The 15,494-nt window shown below is 27.6% G+C and overlaps 1 protein-coding gene across 3 annotated transcripts in view; it reads left to right on the forward strand.

The window, feature by feature from the left end:
* LOC145266489 (transcription factor ETV7-like) overlaps positions 1-15,494 on the forward strand; it is an 88,164-nt gene that overhangs the window by 13,994 nt on the left and 58,676 nt on the right. The window contains exon 1 of one of the 3 annotated variants that reach the window (XM_080122212.1): positions 2,295-2,434. The exons of 1 other annotated variant lie outside the window; for it this stretch is intronic. The gene's annotated coding sequence lies outside the window, so the exon portion shown is untranslated. Of the gene's footprint in view, positions 1-2,294; positions 2,435-5,556; positions 5,729-15,494 lie in introns of those variants that run through there. One more of the 3 variants, XM_080122213.1, reaches the window with a different exon arrangement.

The following is a 15,494-nucleotide window of genomic DNA, read 5'->3' on the forward strand; positions in this document are numbered from 1 at the left end:
AAAATATTTCCTGATAAGAATCAGGTAGTAATGTTTTCTTGATCATATTTCCTGATATAATTCACTTCCTGCTTCTAACCAAGAAGTAATATTTATGCAACACACTGCTAATGAGTGCTCTTAGTTACTTTATAGCAATATAACCAATGTATAACAATCAGAGACAAAAAAAATTAATCAGTCATGACCATATTACGCGAGACAAGCATAATTTTCTAGTATTAGGAAATATCACCGCTGACGAACAACACGCGGATTCTATACTCACTTTTTCTTCCATGAAACACCATGGTGAGGAAAAAATATATAAAATTCTGATGATGGCGTATATAGTCAAAATATAAATTATAAACAAATAAATATTTAAAAGCATGACTGTTAAAAGATCAGACACGTGAAGTGTTTTTATTTTTATTTAAATAAACATTCATTTATTTAAATTTTCTAATTTTCGGCAGATAACAAAACCCTCATCAAGAATTTTTTAAAACAATACATTTTTTTCTTACTTGACATGGTGGTTTTCGGCAGTCTATTTGTCGAAGATTCATGGCAAGTAAGAAAAAAAATGCGTGATTTAAAAAAAGAAAATCCTGGAGAGGGCTTTGTTAGAAGCCGAAAAATAGAAACTTTAAATAAATGTTTATTAAGAAAAAAAAGAAAGAAAAAATACCGCACGTGTCCGGTCTTCTAACCATCATGCTTTTGAATTTCATTTTCTTCATGCTTTTAAAAAGTCGATTTCTATTAATTTCTACACGTGTGCGCCTGATCGAGCAACTACCCACTGGACTGGACAATACACATCTTCAATAAATAACACTATGGCAAGTACGAAAAAAAAAGGAAAAAATGTATTGTTTAAAAAATCCCTGGTGAGGGCGTTGTTATAAGCTGAAAATTAGACACTTTAAATAAATTAATGTTTATTTAAAATTAAAAAAATAAAAATGCGGCATATGTCCGACCGTCTGACCGTCATGTTTTTGAATTTCATTTTTTCCGTGTTTCCAATTACACCGCTAGATTTCATGATTCTAGTCGTTCGATTTTTTATCTTGGTTGCTTGATAATTTTGAGTTAACAGTTTAAACGAATACATTCGACAATCGCCATCTTACAGCTTTCAGGTTAGTATCCTTCGGAAATTGATCTTTTCTATTTATATTTTTAAACAATTTCTTTTTGTACAGACTTATTTTAATACAAAAACAGCTCAAATTCAATTAATTGCACAGTGATCACGTGTAGTAATTCATGCTATCGCAACCAAATAAACAGTTGCATTTCTTCATTGAATACATAACATTATTTCCTTAGGGGATATATTGTATTGTGTTCTACATAAATAATAACACTAACACGCTCATCATAATGAATAAAATGTAATATTACGTCTAAGCAGGGTTGATTGCTTGCATGTTTTATAAGAGGAAAAATATTGCATGTAAATAACTATTTGCTTTTTATTTACTTAATATTGCTTGTTAATTTTTTTTCAGTCTATAATTTCTTTTTACACAAATTAATATAACATATCTTCGGGATTATTTATATTTCTAGATCTTAGACGGTTACATACAGCTTCTACCACAAGTTTCTCTATTTGGGGTGGAGAGAGGAAGAGTTGCTATTAACTTTTATTGTTAATTTTGATTCCCATTTCTTTCTCTGGCGAAACTCCAGCTCCTCTGATGGCACCAAAAGTATTTCTCCTTAACCGACCGAAAATACAAGAAACAATTTAAAAACTCTTAAATATTATGATTAAGCATATATGTTTACTTGAATTATTTGTGAGAGAATAAAATACCACATGTCCGTATCTCAAGAATGATTAACATCATACGCTTTTTTTACATGCCCATACTAAAGGTTTTCCGAGATACGCATTCTTTGGTACAGTTTACTCTTATGTTTTTGTCAATTAACAGTTGAAAATATATTCACAAAAGAAAGAAACATAAGGGAGATAAAATAGTAATTGTTAATCGAAGTATCACGGACAAAAGACAGAACATAAAGGTAGATATACTCAGAATTAGTTGGCAGGTAGTTTTAGTGGTTGGCGTTAAATTACAACAGTTTAGGCAGTCTTAGGTTTGTGGCAGTTAAGGTCTATTTCCAGTAGGACACAAAAGAACGCACGTTGTGACTCCGATCACATGGACATGATGTAGATGTGACCATGGCTGTTTTCTGCGATGGCGTCACATACTCACCCAGAGTCAAACCAATATATACGAAATTTTGTGTTTTGTTTCTCTAGGGTTATTTTTTATGCTTGTGAATCCGTGCGCGCCTACTCGGCAGCCGCCAATATGAGAGACGATGACACGTGCAGAAGAGAAGATGAAAAAGAACAACACCACGGAAAGTCGTTCTATTTGGCGTTTTCTGGCGAGTGGAGGAAGGACGTGGTGGCGCATCTAGGGTAGGGGCGTTTTCTCAATTCTGAAGTTAGCGACCACTTGACAAAAATAAAGAACCTCATAGAAATTTTCCGTGTTTTTAACACGGAAAATTTCTATGAGGTTCTTTATTTGTGTCGATAACGAATTTCACAAAACAATTATGAACTGTTATTTTTTTTAATTGTGAAAACAATATGCACATTTTAAGCTGTTTCTTTTTTTTTCATTTTTATTGTAAAAACAAAAACAAAATTTCACAAAACAATATGCACATTATGAACTGTTTCTTTTTTTTTTTTCATTTTTATTGTAAAAACAAAAACAAAATTTCACAAAACAATTATGAACTGTTTCTTTTTTTTCATTTTTATTATAAAAACAAAAACAAAATTTTTATTGTAAAAATTTTTATTATAAAAACAAAAACAAAATTTCACAAAACAATTATGAACTGTTATTTTTTTTAATTGTGAAAACAATATGCACATTTTAAGCTGTTTCTTTTTTTTTCATTTTTATTGTAAAAACAAAAACAAAATTTCACAAAACAATATGCACATTATGAACTGTTTCTTTTTTTTTTTCATTTTTATTGTAAAAACAAAAACAAAATTTCACAAAACAATTATGAACTGTTTCTTTTTTTTCATTTTTATTATAAAAACAAAAACAAAATTTTTATTGTAAAAATTTTTATTATAAAAACAAAAACAAAATTTCACAAAACAATTATGAACTGTTATTTTTTTTAATTGTGAAAACAATATGCACATTTTAAGCTGTTTCTTTTTTTTTTCATTTTTATTGTAAAAACAAAAACAAAATTTCACAAAACAATATGCACATTATGAACTGTTTCTTTTTTTTTTCATTTTTATTGTAAAAACAAAAACAAAATTTCACAAAACAATTATGAACTGTTTCTTTTTTTTCATTTTTATTATAAAAACAAAAACAAAATTTTTATTGTAAAAATTTTTATTATAAAAACAAAAACAAAATTTCACAAAACAATTATGAACTGTTTCTTTTTTTTCATTTTTATTATAAAAACAAAAACAAAATTTTTATTGTAAAAATTTTTATTATAAAAACAAAAACAAAATTTCACAAAACAATATGCACATCATGAACTGTTTCTTTTTTTTTTCATTTTTATTGTAAAAACAACAACAAAAAAGTAAACTAACCATTACATAAGCTTAACATACCCGAAAACTAATCCTAACTTAACTGTAAATTAAATTTTGATTTTGGTTTTCGAAGTCGATGGACTACCGTTCATTATTGTGTAAAAGCACCGCAATAAAAAAAAAAAACTACGCTTCACCAATCCAAGAGAAAATTCACACACAGTAATCCCCAACTCTAAAACCTAAAATATTTTATGGATATATTTATATCTAACTCGTACTTTATATTCTAACACGGGTACCGCCGGGGCACGGGTGCTTGCTTATATATAGTATAATGCATAATATATAATGTTTATGCATCGTTTGGTCGGGACCTATGTACTGTTCAAAACTTTATGTGCATATATATATCTATATATATATATATATATATATATTATTTTATTTTATATATATATATTAGAAAGTTTGACTCATGTCCAGGTAACCTACATCTGAAATTTCAAGTGTTTGGACACAAAATTGGCGGAGGATTTTGGTACAGTCTGCAAAGGTAAACTCTTTCAACTTTGACCTCTTGGTAGCCAAATTTTCTGTCTAAAACTGATGAAAAAAACTTGTATGTCTAAATATCTTTTATGTAAATTTTAAAATATTAAGACCCAAAATTTGCTGAATAGTTTGGTAGAGACCGAAAAATTCAAATCTTTTAAACTTTGACCACTTTGGTAGCTAAATTTTCAGCCAAAACCCGATTACAAATTTTGCCCTGTGTCTGAATACACTTTTTGTAAAATTTCAAATGTTTAGACCAAAATTGGCTGAAAGGTCATTTTTTTTTTAACTTTGATACCGAAATGTGACTCCTTAACATTTATTGTTTTCGGGCTCAAATCAAGTTAAAAAGTTTGAGCCATGTTCAAGTACCCTACCTCTAAAATTTCAAAATCGGCGGAGGAGTTTGGTAGAGTTTTCAAAGGTCAAATCGCTGAACTGTTTTGGGGTCTAAACATTCGAAATTTATACATAACGGGTATTCAGACATGCGGAAAGCATTTTAATCAGTTCAGGTGGCGAAAATTTGGCTACCAAAAGGTCAAAGTTGAAAGAGGTGACCTTTGCAGATTTTACAAAATTCTTCCGCCAATTTTGGATACAAACACTTGAAATTTTAGATGTAGGTTACTTGGGCATGGGTAAAACTTTGTATTTTAATATGGGACCAAAATAATATATGTTAAGGGGCCAAAGTTGGGGTCAAAATTTAAAAATAAATTGATCTCTGCGTTCTCTACAAAATTACACAGAAATCTTTTGGTCTAAACATTTGAAATCTTACACACGTAGGGCAAGTTATGAACAGTACAAAGGGCCCGAGCAAAGCCGGGATGAACTGCTAGTATATATATAAATAAGTATTAGTATTATTATAGTGTGTGTGTGTGTATATTATTATTATTATTATTATTATTATTATTATTATTATTATTATTATTATTATTATTACTACTACTACTACTACTCTTAAATAGATTACGTATTTTAATGAACTATCGTACGAAAGTTTCGAAGTATTTAACTTGCCGGAAATATTGGAGTTTTATTGTACAAATATGGCGTCATTTTCCGTTTTCTCGATTTTTCTGACACATAGACATAGACGAATGCTCTTAAATAATACACAGATTCGTTCCTATTCCTTACTTTTAACAAAAAAAAACTATTTATAGCTGTGATTTTTATTTCGGCCATTTTACTAATTATAACTGATATGACGTGGAAAAGATCTCGAGATTGCGATGTACAAAGAGTCGATTTCTAAAGCGGCAATCCCAGTCGCACTATCTATAAATAGCTGAGCCATCGAGCGTTCGTGCTTTTGAAACCCCGATATTTGTGGGCGGAAAATAACTTAACCTTTATTTGCATTATAACTGACGTCATTCAGTTGTCAACACAGTTGACAGAATGTGGATATATTTACGCGGAAGATAGCCATTATTTTAATCGGCGATTAGTTCAATCGAACCCTAGACGCTCAACACATCGGATTGTACATACAACTCTACTTGGAATTGTCAGTAAAACATTTCACTCAAACAACGCAAAGACTTTAAGCGAAGTTGAAAAAAGGGGAGCGAGTTATCCATTGATCAGTCCATAAAGGACTAAACTAAGGTATAATAACTTGGATATCACTCTCTCGGTTTATTTCCATCTTGTACTCTTAACTCTTCGTTCGACAAAACTGATCTATATAATGATGGAATATTTTCCATGCTTTTTTATTATTGAGAATGAAAACTATATTTTACTTTATTTTTTGTTTTTGTTGTTGTTGTTGTTGTTGTTATTATTATTATTATTATTATTATTATTATTATTATTATTATTATTATTATTATTATTATTATTATTCACTTACTAAAATTTCTCACACAGGCCATCACCAGAGATCGCACACTGATAATAGTCTGTGGTGTTCCCTGGAGTCTGAGTGACAAGTTTTCCCAAATTTCCAATGCTCTCAACCGCTCGATAACCAGTGCAGGTAACTCCACGTTATCGCAACAGTCGCTTACCAATGATTTATCACTGGCATCGGCCATTGGTATACCTTGAGGTTACGGCGGAAAAAAAGTAACACAAGATTACTGTTATTAATAATAATATTCCCTTTGAATTAATATCATATATATATATATATATATATATATATATATATAATATATATATATATGATATATATATGATATATATATATCATATATATATATCATTTATATCATATATATATATCATATATATATATATATAATATATATATATCATATATATATATCATATATATATCATTTATATCATATATATATATCATATATATATATATATATATAATATATCATATATATATATCATATATATATCATTTATATCATATATATATATCATATATATATATATATATATATATAATATATCATATATATATATCATATATATATCATTTATATCATATATATATATCATATATATATAATATATATATATATCATATATATATCATTTATATCATATATATATATCATATATATATATCATATATATATCATATATATATATCATATATATATATATATATATATCATATATATATATATATATATCTATATCATATATATATCACACACATATATATATCATATATATATATCATATATATATATATGATATATATTATATGATATATATATCATCAGTTAAACATTCTTCAAAAAAATAAAATGAATATATTTTTATTTAAAATTCTAACAATTTAATTAATTTAAAAACATTAGATATTTCGTTTTCCTATCGTAAAACATAATTCTAAGCTAAATATTATTCGAATCAATAAAACGAATGTTACTTTTATGTGTTTAAACTGTATTTTTTCACGGCGATGTAATTTGATTTTGGAACAATTCATTTTTAAATGGAAAAGTTGGAAGTGTTACCTTAGTGACATCAGATTGACAGCCAACATCACTTTGCTCACATTTTTTAAATATATGTGAAAGATAATGATTCATGATCGACTATAAGCTTTTTTTTGTTTTGTTTGTTTGTTGTTGTTTTTTTTTTCATTTACAAAGGAGTCACCACTTATAAAGGCACGAAGGCAACTTGAGATTATTATTATTATTATTATTATTATTATTATTATTATTATTATTATTATTTACACTAGCGGTCTCGTGCCAGTCTAATTGTGTTTCTACATCAATCTGCAGAATTTACTGTTAATAATAATATTCCTTTGGAAATGATAAATGCTTCTCAGGTTTCAATGGTTTTAAGAGAAAATACTCCTTGTTCTTCCATAAAAATAATTGTCATTACCAGCTAAATATTCTTTGAATATTTCTCTTCATTTATTTATTTAAAATTGAAGACATTTATTTTAAAACATTAAATATGCTCTATTTTCTTACGGTAAATATAATTGACAGCTAAAATGAAGTTCACTTTTTTAAGGGTATTTATTTAAAACTATTGTTTTAGGTGTTGGAACAATAGAATTCGATCTTGAAACAATTCATTTTAAAATGAGTAAAGTCGGATAGTCAGGGTGATTACTATTAAGAAGAAATTAGTGTTTTTTTTCTGTCTTTTGAAAAGATAATTGTCATAAATAATCTTTTTATTAAAAGAAAACGAATATATTTCGCCTTTATTTATTTAAAACTCTAGTAATTTTTTATGTATTTTTTTTTTGTCCCCCGACAAAAGGAGGATGGGCCTGTAAATTCACCCTTGTCCATTCGTCTGTCCGCACTTTTCTCAATAACTACACCTTGGATTTTTTTTATAATTTTGGACAAACATTAAACATGATATGAGTAAAAAAATGTAATAGAACATATTTTTCGGGAAAACACCGGTTGCCCTCCTAAGAGTGCCTTTTGGGTTAAAATGACAAAAATTGAAACTTTTGTATTTAATAAAAAATAATGCCTCAGATTTTTATAAAACTTTCTGAAACTAACTGATTTCTATATAATTTTGTTTGTCTATACTTCGCGATAACTCTTGGGTATACACAAGAGCCTCTTTTAGGGCTAATGAAAACACTCCATTTTGGGGACTGTTTTACCATATGTTTCCATCTGTGTATGTCTATCAGTTTTGCATGGTACTGAACTCAAATTTAAATATGTAAAAGCATTGGGGACTTTTGGGGCCAAATGTGGGGGGGGGCAAATGTGTTACTCAGGACGTCCTAAATCTCTCTTCCGCGCAGTTGTCTGAGCTTGAACTTAATATTCTTTCGCATGGCTTGGACTTCTGCATTTCTCCCATACCCCCAAAGCGTGAAGAGATATATGCTGAATTTGAAGTCTTTTTTCTTAATTAGAAAGACTTTCTCCTATTTCCGACTCTATGGTCAGTGATATTAAGGCGAAACTTAATGACGATACACATTCTTATGCTGGCACGCCTATTTCGTTTTGTAAAGCAAAATGGCGAAGTGAACATTATCGTACAATCAAAGCATTTCGCCATAATAAATCTTTAGTCATCACAAAACCTGGCGTTGTCATAATGGATCACCAGGATTATGTCAATAGAATAATGACTATCCTGGGGGACACCTCTAAATTTTTTAAATTAGGTCCGGTAGATACTCATGATTCTACTATCTCTATCGAGACCAAGTTTCAAAAACGACTTGTCAAATGGGTCAAAAGTGATGTTCTTCCCACTTTCATTTCTAATTTAATTCGACCCACCGGTTCTATTCGCCCCCGTTTATATGGTTTGCCTAAAACCCATAAAAAGGGAGGGGTACCGTGGAGACCAATATTATCTATGATAGGGTCCTCTTAACATATATTAGCAAAATAGTTGATAAGTATTTTAGAACCCGTTTTGGAACGTTATAGTTTACTTTACATTAAGGATTCTTTTAGCTTTGCTAACTTTATGCAAAATTATACTCATTCAGACAAATTTATGTGTTCTTTTGATATTTCTAGTCTTTTTACTTGCATATCATTGTTAGAGACTATTAGTATTTGTGCTGACGCCTTATATCGGCGTAAACTTCCAACTCCCCCAACTCCAGAAAATATTTTTGTAGAATTGATGAAATTCGCCACCATGTTAGTTGAATTCAGCTTTAATGATATTATGTACAGACAGACAGATGGTGTGGCCATGGGTTACCCATTGGGAACAGCGTTGGATAATAATGGGGTTTCATGAACAGGGTCTATTATCTGATGTGCATAAACCAGACATTTACTTTTAGTACGTTGATGACACTTTTTGCTTATTTGACAACGAAACGAATGCGGATGTTTTTTTTCTTTTTGTGTCCCTCAATAACGTTCATCCAGCCCTTACGTTTACAATAGACAAGGAAATGAATTCTACTCTTCCGTTTCTGGATTTCTTGTGTCCAAGACATCCTCGTGTTTTCTTACTTCTGTTTATCGTAAACCAATTTTTACCGGTCTCTATACGCATTGGGACTCTTTTTGTCCTACTAACCAAAAATACAATTTAATTAAGACTTTAGGACATTGATGATGGATGACCAGCTTAAATTTATTACTAAGACCCTTTGTAACAATGGTTACCCCTTAGATATTGTTGAAACTACTATTAATAAAAAAAGTTTTCAATTTTTATAACCTAAAAAAATATAGTTAATAGATGTCCTGTTTGCCTACGTCTACCTTGGCTAGGTAACATCAGTGACCGATTTGCGAAGACAATCTCTTAGTCTGTGCAACGGTATTATTTTGCATCGAATCCACTTGTTGTTTTTTTAACCAGACCTACGTTGTCGTCCATTTGCAAAGATGTTCTTCCCCCACCATAATAATTGTATTATTTTTTATTTAAATGTAGTTGCAGTGCGCACTATGTTGGGCGAACATCGGAAAGATTGGATTTCGGTTTGAAACAACATATACAATCAAAGATTCGTTATGCAAATTTTTCACCCTCGGATATTCTGAATAATACGTATGGTTATGCGATTTGCGATCACCTTATAAAAAACCATGCGTGTGCCACGAATTTCAGTGCTGACATGTTTACGATCTTGAGTAAGTCGCACTCGCTCTTTCATTTAAAATTCTAGAGGCTATTTTTATTAAGTCTTTGAGACCACTTTGCAAGCAAAAAGAAAATCTTTTAGAACTTAATTTGGTCTCTATGTAATTTTCTCCCGTTTATTTTTCGCTTTTTTCCGCCTTATTCATGATTTTTTTAATCGTATTTTCCTCGATTTAGCGGTTGAGCGAGGGACGAAACCTGATTAGCTAACCTTTATTTTCATTTTTTAATTTTTAATCATCATGTTGATTGGTCTGTATTCAGCAATTATTAAATTCTGTACACCCTCGCCGAAAAAATTTTCAAATATACATACATATATATATAAATATATATATAAATGTACGAATATAAATATATGAATATATATATATAAATATAAATATATATATATAAATATAAATGTATCTATATATAAATATAAATATATATAAATATAAATATATATAAATATAAATATATATATATAAATATATATAAATATATAAGTATATAAATATATAAATATAAATATATATAAATATAAATATATATAAATATAAATATATATAAATGTAAATATATATATATAAATGTAAATATATATATAAATATATATATATATAAATGTAAATATATATATATATAAAAATATATATATATATAAATGTAAATATATATATATATAAATATATATATATATATAAATGTAAATATATATATAAATATATATATAAATATATATATATAAATATATAAATATATATAAATATAAATATAAATATATAAATATATATATAAATATATATAAATGTAAATATATATATAAATATATATATATAGATATATATATATAAATATATATATATATAAATATATATATAAATATATATAAATGTAAATATATATATATAAATATATATATAAATAAATATATATATAAATGTAAATATATATAAATGTACATATATATATAAATATATATATAAATATATATATATATAAATATATATAAATATATATATATATATATAAATATATATATATATAAATATATATATATATAAATATATATATATATAAATATATATATATATATATAAATATATATATATAAATATATATATATAAATATAAATATATATATATAAATATATATATATATAAATATATATATATAAATATATATATATAAATATATATATATATATATATAAATATATGTATATAAATATATGTATATAAATATATATATATAAATATATATATATATAAATATATATATATATATATATAAATATATATATATAAATATAAATATAAATATATATATATAAATATATATATATATAAATATATATATATATATATAAATATATATATATATAAATATATATATATATATAAATATATATATATAAATATAAATATATATAAATATAAATATATATATATAAATATAAATATATATATATATAAATATATAAATATAAATATATATATAAATATATATATATAAATATATATATATATAAATATATATATATATAAATATATATATATAAATATATATAAATATATATATATATATATATATATATATATAAATATATATATATAAATATATATAAATATATATATATAAATATATATAAATATATATATATAAATATATATATATATAAATATATATAAATATATATATATAAATATATATAAATATATATATATAAATATATATATATAAATACACATATATATAAATATATATATAAATATATATATATATATATAAAATATATATATATATATATATAAATATATATATATATATATATATAAGTTATAAAATGTATATGGCGATTAAGCTACACTGAATATTCCGCGTTTTATCCACTCTAGGACTCTTCAGGCATAAATATATATATAAATATATATATAAAAATATATATATAACTATAAATATATATATATATAAATATATATATATAATATATATCTTATATATAATATATGACTTATATATATAATATATATAATATATATCTTATATATATAATAGGTATATATATATATATATATAATATGTATATAATTTATAATATATATTAGAACGAGATAATTATCAAAGATATGCTCTCTTTTGTCGAATAATTTATCGTGTAAAATCCATTCTTACTTTAAATCTATTAAGAGATACATAGTTCAAAATAGATTTACATTAATAAAATTATGAAGTTATAATTTAAAATAATCTCGAGTATATAATATTTGGTAGATGGTTATATTTTTTAAATTTCCTTAAAACACTATCACATTTTCAAATTATATCATAGCAATTTTTTATTTAGTAACTAAAGTGCCTCTCTGTGTGAAATTTTTATACCGTATTCAATATTAGTGCAATGTAGCCATATCTAACCATAATGATATTTCTTACATTATTTTCAAGCTTGTATTTATATTTAAAATTTACAGGAGATTTAATAATTTGTGGTAACGTGTTTAAATTCAATTTAGATTTTATGTTGTCAATTTAACCATATTTAAAATTAGTAAACCGATGTTGAACAATTCATATTGTAGTAATGTGTTCTTCAAATGTTTTATGTGTTTAGCAACTTTAAATGCCTTATTTTCAATCTTGTATTCATATTTTAAATTTACCTTAATTATTACTTCTACTTGTAATTCACATTTTATCAATTACGTTTAATTAGCAATAAACAGGCTGAAGTACTCGTGCATGTCAGGTTCCTCAACTTTTCTTGAAATTTATAGCGTGATGCTACGGACTGCTTCCACCCTACAGTTGAGACAGCGGGAAAATGTTAAGTTTGGAAATAAGATATAAAAATGACGAGGAAATAAAATAATAAATACCGGCAAATTCAATTAATCCCCCAGGCGGATTGAGGTCCTGACTTCTGGGTGGCTAAAATAACGATTAACCCAGAATAATTGATCGTTAGTGGGAGATGACTGAAAGGAAAAACGGACACTGAAGATTTCTAATCAAGAATAAATATATTTTGAGAACTAAGTATCGAGATATTAGATCAGCTCGAGAAGTGAGGCGAGTTAGATGAAATGAAGATGAAACGAGTAAACAAAGGCGAGAAGAGTTATTCTTGTCTAAAATTCTGAATTTGAAAGATAGAAATCTAACTCGTATATTAACAGTGGGACCACAACAACATATGCATACAACAACATATACATACAACAACATATACATACCACACGTGTTCCACTATTAAACCACACACACACACACACACACACACACACACACACACACATATATATATATATATATATATATATATATATATATATATATATATATATATATATATATATATATATATATGCAATAACTGTTGTTTTACAGCAGGATTGCTTTCAACAAAGCCTTCATCAGATGATGACTGGATTCAGGCATGGTTTCAGGGCCCAGTCATCATTACCACAAGCCCAAAGTGCCCCAGCACTATACCATGATACCACCAGGTTTTGTTGGATCGTTGTCAATATGTGGGATCGCCATATCCACGGCCTTGTAGTTTCTTTGTGTATTTTTTCTTGTTTGACGGAGAAAGGCCAAGATTATTAAAGAACGTGGAGGTTGATTTCGCAATAAAACCTCGGCATCAGACTCCAATAGGAAATACAATAGTTCTCCAGCAATTTCTGATGCATTCTTCTCGTAGATCTTCATATCTTTTCAACTTACGTTGATGTGGTCAGTCAAAATTTTCCTCAAATAGAACCGTTAATTCAACGAGAAAAACATTTTTCAAGTTAACGGACCAAATGACGATATCCGGATGCTTATCCGTGAACATTATTTCACTTGGAAATACCGGTCGGTTTTCTAAGTCGAATGAAACGCGCCAGTTCGTGCAGCGATCAAACAATGACGATCTCTGCCTATTTTTGCATTAAGATTTTGAATTATTTCCTTCTTTAACGAAATGAATTGCTCTACTGGTGATATTTTGAGGTTTTTTTGTCACACAGTATATCCTTGCAGCTTCCGCAACAATCTTCAATAAGTCTTTATGTCTCCAGGTTTAGCTTATTAGAGAATGCTGTCATCCAATGAGAATATGTTTGAGATTGGCAGTTTTCTCACATGCTTTGTATTGATCAGATTTAGTTAACCCGCAGCCATGGTTAACTGGTGTTAATAAGATATCGTAGGGTGCTTTTATGAGAAAGCTTCATTTTTAGGTTCCATGCATTTAAGGCCGCGCCATGTAATTTCCCTGTTTGCTTTTTTTTGTTTTTGTTTGTTTTGTTTTTTACACTCTCCCACTTATTCCATGCCCCTTTTTTACTTTGACCTACAGCGGTAGCAATGTGCTTGATTTCTTCAAGGTTATGGATTTCTTCCAAAACCATTTTTCTCTGCTTTAAATGGGGTTCTTTGGACCTCCATTATTTTGTGTATAGTCATAGACCTGCTTTCCGGCATGCCACAACACCAACTATCTCTTGCATCTTAAGGGTTGATTCTGCATCTTCTATAGATTTTTTTGCTTTCCATTTTCGACCAGATATTACTGTTGTTTGGGTATTCTTCACTACTGGATCGGGAGAGTCCCGCAACATCTAGAAAAGCCGCGCTTTACTTAATTTATATTCCTCGACAAGTGACGACGTTTGAAATTGTAACTTCGTTGATGAATTGTATATTGCCAGGTTTGTCAGGGAATTAGGCACCTCCAACCATTTTTTCATAAACTTGCTGATCAGGCATTCCATTGCCTCAACTTTTGTAAGTGATATTTCATAAATCTGCATTGGCCATGATAACTTAATCCAAAAGTAAATGCACCATATCTTGTCTTTATTTAGGAGGTCACACTTATCAATTTAGCGTAATCCATCTTTTAACATTTTGTGTATGTCCTGCCAACGGTGTCGATCAGTCAGAGGGAGAGAATAGCAGCGACTAAACTTTTGACGCTCTTTTCCCGGATTCTGGGGATGCTGTTTCCATCCACAAAGAATGTTGTTTCTCTGCAGGTTCCTTTAATTATAGATAAACTGCGACATATATATATAATTTGGGGTTATTAGTTCTTTTGTTTTTTGTTTTTTTACACAGTGGTCACCACTTATCAAGGCCCGGAAGCCACTCAGGGATAAGGGTTATTGCAAGTACATTACGTTAGTGTGGAGATTTGATGAAGTGTTTACTTAAGGGGCCGGTTCATTAGAAATTTGTTAACGTTGAACGTGAACACATCCAAGTTGTAGGTGGGAAGCAGGCAGACGGAACAGAGTTCCACAGGCGTGCAGTTCTAAGAAATAAGCTTTGCTCATGGAATCCACGTTTTGACCTAGG

The sequence above is a fragment of the Euprymna scolopes genome, chromosome 41 (genome assembly GCF_053919585.1).
Source record: "Euprymna scolopes isolate OS-2025 chromosome 41, ASM5391958v1, whole genome shotgun sequence".
Lineage (NCBI taxonomy): Eukaryota > Metazoa > Mollusca > Cephalopoda > Sepiida > Sepiolidae > Euprymna > Euprymna scolopes.